Source organism: Bombyx mandarina, chromosome 08 (genome assembly GCF_030267445.1).
Source record: "Bombyx mandarina strain Sakado chromosome 08, ASM3026744v2".
Classification (NCBI taxonomy): Eukaryota; Metazoa; Arthropoda; class Insecta; order Lepidoptera; family Bombycidae; genus Bombyx; species Bombyx mandarina.
This window is the reverse complement of record NC_143215.1, coordinates 8,710,753-8,727,768: the sequence shown is the minus strand read 5'-3', so window position 1 is coordinate 8,727,768 and position 17,016 is coordinate 8,710,753. Positions and strand designations below refer to the sequence as shown.

Genomic DNA, 17,016 nt, shown 5'->3' with positions numbered 1-17,016 from the left:
GATAAATATGAAAATGCTCGGAATTAAATAAAAATACAATTTTGTTTTTCCTTTGATGTGTCCCCCGTCGGACGGATTCTTTTTGTGTATTTTATACAAAAGCTATAGGTCTTTTATTTATCGATTGAGGCACTACGAAGTCTGCCGGGTCAGCTAGTAAAAATAATTAAAAAAATACGTCGAAACTGCAAAAGAATATATGCGCTTATCCTTAAAACATTTGAAAGCATTAAGCCTGTAGCCCGCATTATGGAGGTTGACTGTCCATTTTGTTATTCTAAGAGCATCGGGCGCCCCCACGACCAGTTACCGGTAAATTGTTCTACGTAATGTGATTCTAATAGAGCGGCTAATTCGTACTGAGCATACACTTGCTTAATTAGCCATTTAGCCATTACCGCAGACCGACGATTCTTGCTCCGTCCTTTTTTGTACTACAGAAAATAAAAGTTAATAACGGTTAAATCGTTTTTCTGTAATTTGATAATTGTTTTCTCTTAAGATGTTGGATGATAAAATTTTAGTTACATTTGAGTTTGAAACGGATAGTCTTAGATACATATAGAGGTTAATTATTATATCATAAACTAGCGACCCGCCCTCGCTTCGCTTCGGAAACTGTAATTTATTATTGATTTTTCCACTATTTAATGGATGTTATTATACATATAAATGTTCTTCTTCAATCACTCTATCTACTTAAAAAAAACCGCATCAAAATCCGTTGCGTAGTTTTGAAGATTTAAGCATACATAGGGACAGACAGATATAGGGACAGAGAAAGCGACTTTGTTTTATACTATGTAGTGATATGATGATTATAATTTGAAATACCTTTCCAGCCACCGCCAAAACATAAAAATTTGAATTAATTTATCATGTTCACAAAAAACATACTTTTTGCTACCTTTGGTGGATAAGCTCGGTCGATCTGATGGTAAATGCTCGCCAAAATTAAATCAGAAGGCATTATTGCTTTGCCTTAGGAACTGCAAGACTACAATACGCCCTTCCACCAGCATCGTGGACATCAGGAGCCTGAGAGGTTTTCTCGACCTAAATTATTTCACAGATCAGAAATTGAGATTGCGATGGAAATAACATTGTACTATAGATACACGAGCTGTGTTACACGTAACGATTCTCTATTAAGCATCACTAATTCTACCATTTTGTGCCAATATTTTCGCGATAAAACCAGTAATTACTGCGCAGGAGATAATGAAGCGGTCTCGTTCGTAAATAACAAGTTTAATAGCCCTCTAATAGCTTTCTTGTTATTGTTTGTTACAAGAAACTGAAGTAAAACGTAAACAAACGTAGCTAGCTATATTATATTATATAATCTGTGTAATAAGCGAAATTACCCTTTGTTCGGCGGGATTTCGTGTTTGCATAGGGCTGATAATTATTGTTACTTAAATATTTGGTGGTGTTATATCGTGATGAGATTGCCAAAAAAAAATGGCGTTCGATTCATTAATGAAATCCTTTTTGCTTTTACTTCGTACGTTACTAGCTAATTAGCTTTTTATATTATATTATAACTAATTAATTTCAACGTTTATAGCTAACTGTTTGAGTTTAATTTAATTTGTTGTAAATGAAAAATCATCTCAATGATAATTACTATAATGTCTTGCGCTAAAAATATTTTACCATGTAATAATTTTTTACGAAAGCACTGATATGTTTTTTTTAAATAATACCATGTTTGAATTACCTGAATAAAAAATAACAATGTTTCTTCCACAATCGTAGAGAGTACTTTTTTTTCTGGCAACCCTGTTTGTACCTGTAAAGCATTGCCATGGAAGTTAATCGGGGAAACGGTTTGCAAAATTATGATTTATGGGATTTTACGGGAACTCAAAGAGGAACGGGAGTGATAGGATAACGTCAAGAAAATATTTATTATTATTTACCAAGATAATAAAATGAATTTTGTGTTTTTGATAACATTTTTTGTTTTCCTGCTATTAAATGTATATTAATTTTAACGATTAATATGGGATACAAATTGATACACATGTGATTTGTTGTAACCTCATGATTAAAATACTTTCTATCGCAAAAATAACGTATTCAAAGCATACACGACGTAATGGGTCACACTGGTCTGATACATATACGCACGTTGAGTGATGTTATTGGAACAGGATTCAAATTTATAAAATGTATGCGAAGCTATTTTTCAATGTATGTACGTACTTTGAATATTTAGTATGAACCTAATGTCACTTTTACAGTTGGCTCTTTAGTAGGTACAGTTAAAACTTAAAAGTAATTTTTAAACATTGAATGTTCTATTATTTGTGTTAATGGCTATATAAGCTATTGTTATTATTTTAAAAATACTAAAAAGACCTTTATTAATGGAAAATAATGTAAGGATTTAAAAAAAAAAAACGTTACTTTGTTGTTTCAGATTCTGCAAGTCATCTCACTCCAACAAATGTAAGTACAAATTAAAGTTAACATTTTAATACTTTTGTAACGTTTTTCGATTAGTTGAATGAATAATAATCTATAAAATATTTTTTTCTATTTATAACGTGAACAAAATATTGGTTTTAGTTTTTTTTTGTACAAATTCGACTAATATTTCAATTAAGCAAATGTCAGCAAAAAACAATTAGAATGAAAACTACATGGACTACACGCGATTATATTTATCTGGTTACTGGGACTCGGGACATATATTAATAATAATAACTATAATAATAACTAGTGGTCACCCTGTGATCGAAATTCGAACATAATTATTAATTTAAAAAGTTTGAACATTATTACGGTTCTATTGTCAAAGACTATTTCTATAATCACAGATTTTGTCTGGAGGTAGGACCTCTTGTGAGTCCGCACGGGTAGGTATCACCACCCCGCCTATTTCTGCCGTGAAGCAGTAATACTTTTCAGTTTGAAGGGTGGGGCAGCCATTGTAACTATACTGGAACTTAGAACTCATATTCTCTCATTAGAGAAAAGAGTATATAGGCGTGTGTATGTCAAATACATGGTAGTATATGTAAAATTTTTTTAATTGATTTATTGTATTTTTATGCATAATTATAAAAAAAATTGCATTCTGCACTCCTTCTCTATATTCTCTACTAGCCGTACTCGCCCGCTTCGCTATCCATTTAAAATTAACATTATTATTTATTGTCATTCTTATTAAGGAGTCCAACATTCATATAAATATTAGCCTATTCATTAAGTACATGTATTTTCTACATGGATACCAAGTTTCAAGTCAATCGGGTGCATGGTTCTGTAGTTATAACGGAGCATTCGTAAAAACCACTGTAGATTTATAAATTAGTACAGACTAGAAGTCCCGCAGTAGTCGAAATTCGACTATAATTAATTGGAATTGTACCTAAGTTTGTACACTATTATGATTGTATTTTATACTTCTATAATCACAAATTTCGCCAAGACTACACTATAAAAAATATTCAAAGAAATATTCAAAGACAAACCATATTCTATTCTCAATTTGACAACAGACGTCAAGAACAAAAGTTTGACAATAAATAGTATGCATGCGTGTGTATGTCAAATACATGGTAGTGTGCGTAATGTTTTCATTATTGATTTAATGTATCTTTTATGCATTATTTAAAAAAATATTAGCATTGTGCAGTTCTTCTCTATATTCTCTATAAGTATAGAAAATTTCAAACTCCCCCGTCCGCGCAATTTTGGATACAAAGTTTTTGCTTCACGTATTAATATATAGATAAGTGTGTGAAATTTCATACTCCTCCTTCCGCGCAATTTTCGTAAAAACGGATACAAAGTTTTTGCTTCACGCATTATTATATAGATTAATATAATAATTTGCAAATATACATCGTTTTACTCTTTCGTTCGCTCCAAAACATGAACCTTCGAACTCTCGTGCAAAAAACATACAAGTAAAAGCATTTATTATCATAATTTAAGTCGCAAAATTGTCCATCACAACAAATCGAAATCAACAGCGAAATCTTTTATATGAAGATTCGATTCCAAAGCCCTGATGAAGCCACCTCCGGATGACATTGCTGAGTATTTGACGTTTAACACGGACCACCCTCTAAGTTCAAAACAATATTTCACAGGCGGTTAACGATCTATTTACATGAGAGGCGGCGTGGATCGTTCTCGTTTGGAGCACGCCTCAAAGGGATGCCATAAAAGCTAGGAGGTTGACAAATCTCTTGACGTTATTTCTGTACTAATTAGATGCGGAGGCGTGGGCGATGTCACACGAGTGACAAACGAACGATAAGGCACGAGTCTAAGTGTAACCGATGAAAAGGAATGTATCCTTTTCGCCTTTAATTGTGGCAGGGAGCCTTATATCTCTCACGGTTCGGTACGACCGTCTTGACCAGTGATCTCTGCCCAAAGCAGTCATACGCTCTGGCTTGAAAAGTGGGCATCAGCTAGCTGGTTCTTATACGAATTTCATCATTTCTGACTCGATCCATCAAAGAATTTTCCATAGCACGCTGAGCGACTTTGAACTTACGGACCAAACCTACGGTCAATGTCCACGTTTCAGCGCCATATGTTATGACCGGCAGCACACAAGTTATACCAACCGCAGTTATACAAACAAAACCAAAATTGTTACATTAGTAACGTGTTGCAAGATATGCGGTATTGGATGGTTTTTTTCAATGATGGAATTAGCAGCGGTTTGCAGGCCTTTCCAGCTTCACCAAGGACGGTTAGGTGAACTTGAGGGCTCAGTTGGGACATAAGAGATAACAGCAACCCGAATGCTTCACAAGGAGGCGTACTAGTTCCCTAGAACTAGTTCGCCTCCTAGAACCTATACCTACCTACCATATTTGCTTCGTGTATCACCTACTACCGGATCGGAATTGCAACTCCATGAGGATCTCAGCGGGCTCATGTTAGATTCGCGTCGGGTCAAAGGGGGAGCCCTTGGAAAAAGTACTGCAGTATTAACTTAAATACACCACTTGCTAAACCACTGATCTAGTGTATCAGTAATGCTTCGAAATTTCATCGCGATGTAGGACTTGTTCCTATTTGAGTTAAAATTTGCCGTGTCATTTGTCAAGAACTATGTCGGCAGTAACGGGTGAACATTGGTGATGTAGAGTTAATTTGGTCACTTAATTTTATTCATCGTGACAGTCGTTTGTGGACGCCGATCAAGTACAAGATGTTTGAGTATTTAAAACTAATTCTAGCAGTAGATTTCTTTTGGCTGATCATAATGATTATGCCTGCCAGGTGAACCATGGCACCATCGCATGACTACGAACACTCCAGGAATCCACGGAATTAAGCTACGGACGCTTCGAAATAAATTGCTTTGATAAAATTTCCTATAAAAAGGAATGTCGTAATTCACTCTTATCTTTTCGTGTTCTGAATTTATAATATTTTAAAGAAGCAGGAGGATACAAAAGTGATAAAACGAGCATTTTAAAGTCAATATTACATGGAAATTAATCTAAAGCCGAAGGAGGTGGTGGAAAGTTATCTCCGAGGGAAACGGGGCATGACCTCCCAATCAAATGTCAAACAAAGTTTTATCAGAGCAAAGTTGACAAATAAATCCGTCGTCCAAACTTTTCTCATAGTCTTCGCGTGTACGCAGAAGTCGTTGAAGGACAATTCTGTAGGTCTAACAACGTATTTACGGGTACCAGCAATCGGCCGGGGAGTAATAACTTGGAGGTTACTATGACTACAGAAGATTTTAAGAGATATAATACGTCGTAATCCCTCTCTAATTAGACAGTAAATCAAAACGTTTATTTTGTTTTTTCGGTCGCCATTTTTAGGACATGGTCAACGGACATTTTGGTGATTTATTAACTGTTTCATATCTGTGAAAGTGCACAAATTTGGGAAAATGAAACAAAGCTGCTGGACGTAACTTCACGGGATTCTCCAAAAAGTCCACTGAAAAAATCTCAGTAAAAGACCACCATTTTACTAAGATTATATTTCATCTCATATCATCTCATTTCATTGAATTTAATCCCAGTTGATTAATGTCTCAAATTAATCATCTTCATTTCATTTCGTTTCATTTCACTCCACATTATCATTTTTCATAAAAATAAGAATCTAGATTATAATAAGACATGACTTAAAGGTCTTAGTTACCAGATCATAAACTGCTTTAAAAAAAAATTACATAAATGTCAAAACCTTTATCTGTCTGATTGTTGTAGTGTTGTAAACACTTGTACTTCAAATGATAGCTGTAATTCAAAGCAACCCTGTCAAAAAGCTATTTTGTTTATGATATATTCAATATATATCAAATTATATATATTTCAATAGATATTTTAAATTTATGTCACACTAAAGACCTTAACGTGTGTGAACTCTTGAATTTGAGACAGAAAACTTTACGATCTGTCAGACATAAATTTAAAGATAGAATCGCGTTGTTTTCCCAATTAAAAACGCAGTGTTCTATAAACGAGAATTAATTGATTATAAACTAAACCTTCTCTGTATTAGAAAAAATAAAATACGGCCTATCGCAGCATTAATTAAGGCAGTATCAGAAAACAATTCAAATAAATCTTTAAAAGTTTTACAAATTTAATTTTACCTACTTCATTTATTACCTAATTCTAAAAAAAATAATATTTAGTTAACACTCTTTTACCTGAATTTGTATAAATATTGATATTTCTCTGACTTTTATCGTATTCCATTAGTTCAATAAATCCTTTATTTGTTCTCAAAGAATCTCTAACACACTCGAGATATTTGTTACCATTTCGTGTGTATTCAATATTGTTATAAGGGCCGGATGTCCCATTTGTTAGACAAATTCTTCATCTGCTATCCGAACTTGAAATAGGACCCCCTTTCACATATATCTTAACAAACGATACTAGCGGTGAATACTCTAATAGACATGTCACTTCCAAGAGTGTGGTTTTAAAGAGATATTATTTAAGTGTTCAGAATATGAAGTAGTCTATTATTGCAGGGGTATATTATGATGCTATATTTTTTAGATTCAAATAATTACTTTTAGGGTTTAATCTCGATTTTATTATTATTAATACATTGTTTCTCGACGTTTCGAATGCTTTATAGCTTTCACGAATTACCTGTAGGCCATTTTATATACCTATATATAAGATTTCTAGGACAATAGGTCCATTTTCGTCGCAGACAATATAAAATATATTATTATTTGTAAAAGGGTTTATTTTCACTTTGATGGGATAAGAAACATTTCTGTGGATTTTAATAAGAACATTACAGATTATTCACGAGTTATATTTTTTGGTATATGAACGTAAAACAACCTTTGATCTTTCGGAAGCCACACACAAAAATCGAAAAGATTAACATGTTATGTTATTTATTATTCCTATAATGATTTCGCTGAAATAATTATTAACAAGCTAAAGTCTGTGATGTTTTTTTTTTGTATTTGATATAACTTGACAATTTGTCAAATAGACATTTTTTTATTATTGCTTAGATGGTTGGACGAGCTCACAGCCCACCTGGTATTAAGTGGTTATTGGAGCCCATAGACAACGTAAATGCGCCACCCACCTTGAGATATAAGTTGTAAGGTCTCAGTATAGTAACAACGGCTGCCCCACCCTTCAGACTGAAACGCATTACTGCTTCACGGCAGAAACAGGCACGGTGGTGGTACCCAACCGCGCGGACACACAACAGGTCCTACCTCCAGTAATTACGCAAATTATAATTTTGCGGGTTTGATTTTTATTACACGATGTTATTCCTTTGCCGTGGAAGTCAATCATACATACAATAAACAAACAAAAAAATGTAATTCCTCAAATTAATGACACTTAATTCCGATCCGATGACTAGTGGATCGAACAAAAGTTATCTCTAGTGCTTTTAACACAAGACTTATTATTATACCGAACGTAACGACTACAGTAATGTTATTTCAGCTGTCGGACACGCAACATATGGATGTATTCTAAATGAAAAATGCACATACCTACAAGAATTTTGTAGCAGCATTTGTCAAGAGAAATATGTGACGGCTCCCGACGATGTATTTATCAGCTATTAGTTCAACAATCGGATTTCACAGACATTCTTGATTAGTACAGCTTGTGAAAAGAAAACAGGATTATTTCTAAAGTCTTCGGGGGCATCACGACGTAAATTCCATAGCCCTTTTTATGATGTGACATGACTACGCAGCTTGCTCAGACTACTATTTCTGTGATAAGAATTATATAATTTGAGATTATCCATCTGTATTGTTCTTTAGATGAGTTATAGATAGGCAAATCAGTTTACTTGCCACTTGCTTAAGTGGTTACCGGAACTCAGAGACATTATAACGAATACCATTACTATTTTCCTGCTAGTCTCCATTGTGTGTTACACCTCATTTACACGCTACAAGGTAAGGTGTAGATCATAGAACAAATAACCGAGATCATAGAAGAGGTCCCTTACAGTGTCCTACTTAACCTACAGACACAACTTTTTTTTTTATTGCTTAGATTGGTGGACGAGCTTACAGCTCACCTTGTGTTAAGTGGTTTCTGGAGACCATAGACATCCACAACGTAAATGCGACACCCACTTTGAGATATAAGTTCTAAGGTCTCAGTATAGTTACAACGGCTGCCCCACCCTTCAAACTGAAACGCATTACCGCTTCACGGCAGAAACAGGCAGGGTGGTGGTACCCAATCGCACGGACTCACAATAGGTCCTACCTCCCGTAATTACGCAAATTATAATTTTGCGGGTTTGATTTTTATTACACGATGTTATTCCTTTACCGTGGAAGTCAATCGTGAACATTTGTTGAGTACGTATTTCATTAGAAATATTGGTACCCGCCTGAGACTCGAACACCGGTGCATCGCTCAACACGAATGCACCGGTTTTATCCTTTAGGCCACGATGACTTCCGTGGGTTTCTCGCCGGATATTCTCAGTGGGTCGCGATTCTGATCCGATGGTAGAATTAGCGAAGCTCTGCTTCTTGCTAGGACAGATGATGACAATGTTTCCAAGGTTGAGCCCCATGCGCTCGCCTACACTTTTAGTTAAGCTAATATAACCCCTCGAAGTTACTAGCTGTGGGTCGAGAAAAAATGTTGAGGTCGATGTTCAGAAACGTTTGCTTGTGATGTAAAGTACACAACTTGCTTTGTTATTGATATAATGTTAATAAAGGACACTTTTGCCGTATCGTAATAAGATTTCGTTTGCTTTAATCTAAAATTAAGTAAAAGAATATTATGATTAATAATTTTATAAATACTCTCCACGCTTTTATTTCCTGTCCTCATTTATATTCAGAATTCACATAACACACACACAGAGAATGCTTTAAAATTAATTATAAACAGAACTTGTTATAATAAATATTCAATTCACTCAAATTATTATAGATATGCTCTTTGATGTTAGAATTGCTTTGAGTGTTTCGATTTATTGTCGGTTTCATAGAAACATTCTAGGTTGGCGAACATTATCAACAGTCGCTATTTCATTTTATAAATCCGAGTAGTATAACAGTCGTATAACAGGTCTTTTTTTTATTGCTCTTGTAGGCAGACGAGCGTACGGCACACCTGATAGTGAGTGGTTACCGTCGCCCATGGACTTCAGCAATGCCAGAAGCAGAGCTAAGCCGCTGCCTACCGTTAAGTACTTTCCACAAGATTCGTTTGAAGAAAGATATGTCATAGCGCTCGGGAAACACCGTGGAGGGGAGCTCATTCGAAAGCCGAATGGCATGTGGCATAAAAGATCTCTGGAAATGCACTATGGATGAATGCAGTGGCTCCAGGTATTATGGATGACCTCTATTCCGGTGGCGGGTGGTGTGATGGTAAAAACGAGGTGATGGTATCATCTCAAACAATTCCTCAGGTCTGGTAGTAAGTACAACAACATGTCACAAACAAAGAGAAAAACGTAAATATACATAATATGTTTTTATCTTTCGTTTATTTCATACATTGTAGACGGACATTCATTACTGACCGTATAGACTATGGGTTGACTGTATTGTGTATGTATGTCATTGTAAAGTTTTTAATCACCTCTAAGATACGCAAAAAAGACCTTCGAAAATGCTTTATAAAACACTACCGGAAAAAAAAAAACGGTTGTTGGTGTTGCTAACTGTTTAAAAAAAAGAAACTGAAATAGTTACACGTAGGCGAAGTAGTTACACACACATATACACATAAATTTATAAAAATTAATTGTACTTTACACCCAACTTGAAATTCTGTAACAAAAAAAAAAACACATCATTCATTATTCTAATTCAATTTCATTATGAAAACCGGTGGATTGGGCGACTTAACGACTCCTCGCCACCCTAAGCAAATAAAGGCGCAGTGCATCGAATAAATTGCTTAATTTTATTAAGTGGCAGCACATTTTGGCACTGAGAATGTTTATTTTAGTATGAAATATACACGTTTTCCGTACACGAGTAGGTACAACCCTCGCCCCGGTTATCGTCCCTCGATGTGTAAACTCACTGAGCTGCTTTATTAGCCGATTGCGACAAAAAAATGCTATAGCCGCCCATATAAATGCAAATAAACTTTCCGAATGCGTTTTAAATTAAGATAATCTCGAATTTATATGTAAATTCGTGACCGCACTTTGTCCTTCGCGGCTTCTCGTACCAAAATCGATTACGCTACACGAATCCGAGCTCAGATCCGACTGAGATAAGTTTAATGAAAGGTTTTACCTAAATGGAGATCTTTTACTACAATCAACTTGATTAGTGAATCTATTCGATACGTTTGTGGTTACCATCTTTCAACAAACAAAAACTGCGTCGTGTCTTCATTTATCTCAAATATTTTGTTTATCACCTTTACGATGTTGACCAGAATGGGTTTTTCACGAACATGGGTAAGCACGTTTCATTTAGCTCTCAACCTAAAGATGCGTTTATTATCTAAATTTTTATGTGGTCAGCCTTTTAACCGGCTGTTATCATAGAATATAAAAACCTTTAACAAAGTTTATGAGACCACCCTGATAGATTAAGAGGAGTGCTGACTTGACCATCTCTCGTCTATGTCACTTCAATTAGTCATGATCAACACTAATTTATAGTTTCATTTAATGGACCGTTAACTTACTCCCTAGTGTCTTATGACTATACGTTATGAAACGAAACAATTCCATAAAACACTTACAGTCAATTAAAGGAGACATTGACATCTGATCTTGATACGATCGCTGTCAATCTTTATAAAGTTTTATCGTCCTAAAGTACGAGTAATTTTGTCAGGGTGTGTTATATCACGTTCTAGGCAATAAATCTTCGGAATCGACACGAGAACTTTAAAAAAAAGAAAAGTTGTGTCTGTCGTGTAACTAACAAAAGTCGATCTACATTCGTTTCATTGTAAAGCTGATGATATTGTTGCACATTTAACCTCACAGCAATTTGGCTCTTATGTTGTTAGTTTGTGTGCATTAATACGTGTTTTTTTGTATTTGATTTAAATATTCTCAACGATATCTTCCCTTACGAATACAACAAAATGGAAATCTGATTCTACTGTGAAAAATCATAACATTGAGTTATTAAATTGGAGATTACACGAAACGAATTTAAAAAATCCGACAGTCAAAATGTTAGTCCGCCAGAGCTTACGTATTGCATGATAAATTATATTCAATTTGGCCGGTGACAGCCACCGAGGAAAGCATTTTCATAATAAATGCTTACGCTTTGAATGCACGCGATATAAGCCTATGGATAAGGTCAGAGTACTTGCAATGTATTACTAAAAAGTATTAAGTGACTAGCCAGTTTAAATGTAACGGATAATGAAACATATATTTTAAAGTTGAAGAAAATATATATTATGTAACTTTAACACGCAGAGTCTACAGAATATGTTTTATAGATAAGTATTTATTGAATTATAACTCTTGGTTACAGTAAGATAAATTAATTATTTAAGAAACAAAAACAATTCCTTTTAAACTCATTTTCTTGCTTTTTAAAGGGATTATAAGACTGGTAACTAAGACCTTTAGGATAAGTCTTATTTTAAGTTAAATTCTTATTTTTATGAAAAATGATAATATGAAGTGAAATGAAATGAAGTTCATTAATATGAAACATGGCATGAAATGAAATGAGAATGAATGATGAAATATAATCTCAGTAAAATGGTGGTCATTTACTAAGATTTTTTCAGTGGACTTTTTAGAGGATCCCGAAAAGTTACGTCCAGCGGCTTTGTTTGATTTTCCAACATTTGTGCACTTTCACAGATACTAAACAGTTAATAAACCACCGTTATTACATATTTAAACCTGAAGAAACACTAAATAGACAAAATAAAACAAATCATACAACTTCACTCCTCGCGTTCCCGCCAAAAAGTCCTCATTTTCTTGCTTCGAACAAAATACCACAGAGTAAAAATCATAGAGTTAGAAATCTCATAAATTTAATAAAATCATATTATTAGTCAAAGTTATTCACTAATTCTCGTTTATTTATGAATGAAAAAGGGCCAGACGCAACGTCAGGCACCTCAGTGTACGGTTCATTTATCATCACCCTCTAATGCGGAGGGTTAAAGGAATATGTTTAAACGAGAGACGGCCGTGAAGGCAACGACTTCACGATTCCGAACGTACACGTAATCCTGATTCAGTGGAAATGACAACATTCAAATAAATTTCAGAATATGACGCTTTCGATTTGAAAAAGAGAAATTATTATTTCCCTCGTAAGTTACTTTTCAAAGTCAAATTAGAAATCTCGGAATTACAAATTTTAGATTGGAGTTATTACTGATATTCCTACAGTATTGATATTTTTCATGTTCGAAAGGTGGTATTTATGTACACAATCTAGAGATTTATTAACTGATAGCTACTAATTTTATTGTAAGGTTTAAAATATGGTTTTCAAATCACTTGTTTGAGCGACAATTTTTTTCTTAATACTTCAGCGATATTTCCATAGATGAGATTAAACGTTTAGATATTTGCATTTAGTGATTAATAAAATTATGAAATTTCAATAAATTGTTAGTTGAAACCCAAAAGTATTGTTTGAAAACTTACAAACTTTACCACGAGTCAAAATATAATTTTGGTTTCTCAAAGGGAAAATTGTACTTTTAAATTACGTAGAAGTCCCAGGGCCCGTCTATTATGAAGAACGTTTTCTTGAAAATCTCGTCTCGGAACAACGTATAAAGTTATTTTATTTCAGTTCGTTATAATATATGACTAGCAGAGATCTTCCAGGTTATCTAAGACAGTTCTTTTTGGTTTCATGAAATAATTCGTGTGGGCAGAAATTTTTTTTGGATGTGTTGGTGTTCAGATCCTACTGGAAGGTACCAATTTTTCTAATGAATTACGTACTGAACAAATGTCACAAATGACTCCCACGGTTAAGGAAAGGTGTGATAAAAACTGTCCTATATTTTTTTGCTTAAAACTAATGACTTGTGACGGGGTGTTTTGTTAGCCCATACTTTAAAACAAAGGTAGTTTTCAAGATAGTATCAGTTCGTTTGTTAGTGATATCAGAAAAACATATGAGATATTTACTTCAACAAAAAATCGAACAAGGGCATTATAGTATGTACTAGACTCAAGGCAACAAATGTACCGTCAAAACAATTCTGTTTTTAAGGATTATAACGTTAATTACGTCCGTTCCTGTCTCTTCGATATTTCCCGCCTTGCACCACATCGCTTTGCTGCGGTGCCTTCATTTTTCCCTACCCAATAGATAAAATAGTCCCTCCTGGCTGAGCTTTTGCTCGCCCACTTGTCCTAGTAAAACTTTAAAGGTCTCCGGGCCACCAGTAGCTTCTCAAACATAAAAAAGATAAAATAGCCTTGAGAAGGGCTATGCCTGCTACGCATGTTTGGTAGCTGAACTTATAGGGCTCAACCTGGGAGAACTTGCTAACACCAGTCATAGGAAGAGAGTAGTGCTACGCTGTATCTACCTGCGGATCGGAATCCGCGACCCACATAAAAGATCCGGCGAGAAACTCAGTGGGTTGTGTCTCTAGGTTAGGTAGCACGTCGAATTCTTCATCGTATCCGTATGTTTGTTGAATACAAACACGAGACCAGCTCGATTCTTAAGTATATACGGCTTTGTGTTTTTAAACACCGATCTTACACTTGAGAATCTCACTCAAAAACACAAAACAACCAATTAATCACCGTTCGTAAAGTAATCTTCCCTTGGATCTTTTCAACGAATGCAGATCATAATGAGCGTGAAGCAGCGAACCATTTCAGAGAATACCATCATATCTTTTCATCGCACATGAGTGAAAGTAGATGCACCTTTGATTACTGTTTTTTTTTTTTAATTCACATAAACACTAAATTTTGTTCGTAAATTTTGTAAGACTATCTCGTTCTCTGTCTTATATAGAAGGCTAAGTGCATGCATGGTACCTACAATGAAGCAGGGATTATTTATTTAATACTTCAAACAAAAATTATAGCCGCAGTGCACTCGTAACGAAAAAGTACCGCATTTAAAAAAAAAAGGCACATATAAATTAAATAAACATTAGTCGTCGGACCGTTCTGTGTAAAATTGCATTTCCTTACATCAAAGGATGAACAGGAATGCTGAAGATGGCTTTTTCATAAGCCGGTAGTCAGGTCGGCAGCTCAGTTTTTACAAGGTTTTACCAGCGAGATTTTTGCTCCTTTGAGATTTCCCCCCTTTTAAGATTTACTCCCTTTTCGTTTCACGCAGTTGACCCTTCAGCGAGATAGGCGCGTTTCACCCTCCGACCGGCAGCTACAAATCATAATTAATTCTTAAAATCATAAAGTCGTAATCTATTTAGAATATAAATTTTGTTTTTTTAAAGTAAAACAATTGTTGTCTGACCTTTGTTTTTCAATTGTTTTTAGGTTAGTTATTTATGAATTACTTAATTTTGTTCCGTAAGAATGGACCTTAACTGTGCAAACAAGTAAATTATCATCTGAAAGATGAAATAAAATGTAGTGTGGAGGTATATCACAAGGTTTTTTTTTTTTTTTTTCCTACCTATGCTGATAGCCTTGAGAGGCTATTTCAGCTTCGCCCTAATGTTTGTAGGTGAGCTCGCGGGGCTCAACCGGAGAGTTGCTAACACTGACCCTAGCGCCCTAGCAAGAGCAGTGCTTCGCAGAATCTACCACCGGATCGGAAACGCGACCCACTGAGAAGATCCGGCGAGAAACTCAGTGGGCTGTGTCTATGGGTTAGTTCGCTCGTCGAGCCCTTCGTCGCAAGCGACGGGTTCGACGAGGACGGTGACCGGAAGGTCCCAATTGTTTTTCAGAACTTGTATATAAGCGAGCTTATCTTGAAAATGTCGTAGGCAAGATTCAGGCATCTGTCAAATATCTCGTGTTGTACGATGGCTACACCGGCCACATTTCTATTAACATTTTCCAAACGTAACTTCAAAAGACTTAGATGTGCTAAGTATTTAATTTTCGAACGTAAAACGCTACGAATCATTCAGAGTCAAAGCTTTTCTATGTATGAGCACCTATAAAAACATATAGAGAAATACATGCATGAATTCAGCGCATTACGAAACATATCTCCGACATTCCTTGGGTTGTAAGAACGTGAGTTGTGTGACAAATTGGATGGAATTTCTTTGCCGTTTTTTCCTCGGGCGCAATATTTAGAAGAATTGATTTTATTACTAAGAATTTAAAAGACAAAATTCGACATTGTGACTCATTGTTTTTTCAGAAACTAACATTTTGTACACCTTAGCTTTCGAACTTGTTTACATACCTACCTGGAAACAATCACTATAGTAAATCTTATTCCCTACTCATAAATTTATTTCTTCATACTTCAGAACTCCTTTATTTCTATGCTTGGCCAATGATTAAAACAGGAAGACGTCTTTTTTTTCGGTTTTAAAATCTTTTCAAGATACGAATTCGCGTATTCAAAAGGTTCACAAATAAAGGTTTTCGCGTACAAAGGATAAAATTCGGGGCGTTTTTAAGGTCTCCTCCAATGAGCTTGTGTAGTAAAAAGTAAGAATAATTTGCTTTTTTATTTAATCACCGCAAACTCAATAGCTGGAGGGCCATCGAAGTTGAGTGGCTCCGACTTTATTATTGGCTTGTACTAATACCATTCGCAGGGGGGAAATGAGGTCATGACTGATTGCACGCAGCTCTCACGCGTTAAGCTAGTGCACTAACTAAAACATTACTTTGCTTGTGTTAGTTAAGTTTGTTGATACGTACGTCATAGATGTACAATTGTCAATCCAATTTTCAATAACCATCCAACATTTAAAACACACTTAAATACAATTCCTAAGTGATTCAAAGTTGCGGTTACGTAATATTCACATAACACGTTCGCTTTTACATGTTGTGGCGTGATCTTTTCCCTTTCTTGCGATTGCCAACATCAAATATCATCATTTATTTTTGGAAGACAGATCGCGAGCAACATTTCCTTCTTAGTAATATGTCATAGATATATCACGACAATTTACATATTTCCGTGCTACAGTGGCTCAGAATAATTGAAATAAAACGAGTGACATTTTCCTTTCCCGTCACGCAATGTATACGGAAAGATTAAAGGACGCTTTATATTTTGCACTGTACTGTTTGTGGCATTATAGCGTTTCTAAGCCAGCCTGCATTAGGTAGGCTTGTAACGTATGGCATAACGCCGACCAAATCCGCGCGGATTGTCGGAATAATTTATACGCTGCGTGTTATTGACTTTGGCATCGTCAAAGGCTCTACGAAGCATATTTCTCACATGACCGGTTACGGTATGACTAAACGTCAATTAATGCGCTATGCCGATCGAAATGTTGGAGCTATGTGTGTGTTGAGTTCGCGCTACGACCAATCGAATTTTTTTAATTTTCATTTCAACTTTTTAATCCTGTTTATTTTAAATCGGACTCTTGTAATACGTGCTATAAAAATTCATGTTATCGGGAAACGAAAATTAAGTAT

At 35.1% G+C, this 17,016-nt stretch overlaps 1 protein-coding gene across 6 annotated transcripts in view; it reads left to right on the top strand.

The window, feature by feature from the left end:
* LOC114248169 (uncharacterized) overlaps positions 1-17,016 on the top strand; it is a 119,023-nt gene that overhangs the window by 55,875 nt on the left and 46,132 nt on the right. For all 6 annotated transcript variants that reach the window (XR_003624934.2, XR_003624932.2, XR_016323422.1 and 3 more), the window contains exon 2: positions 2,429-2,457. The gene's annotated coding sequence lies outside the window, so the exon portion shown is untranslated. The remainder of the gene's footprint in view (positions 1-2,428; positions 2,458-17,016) is intronic.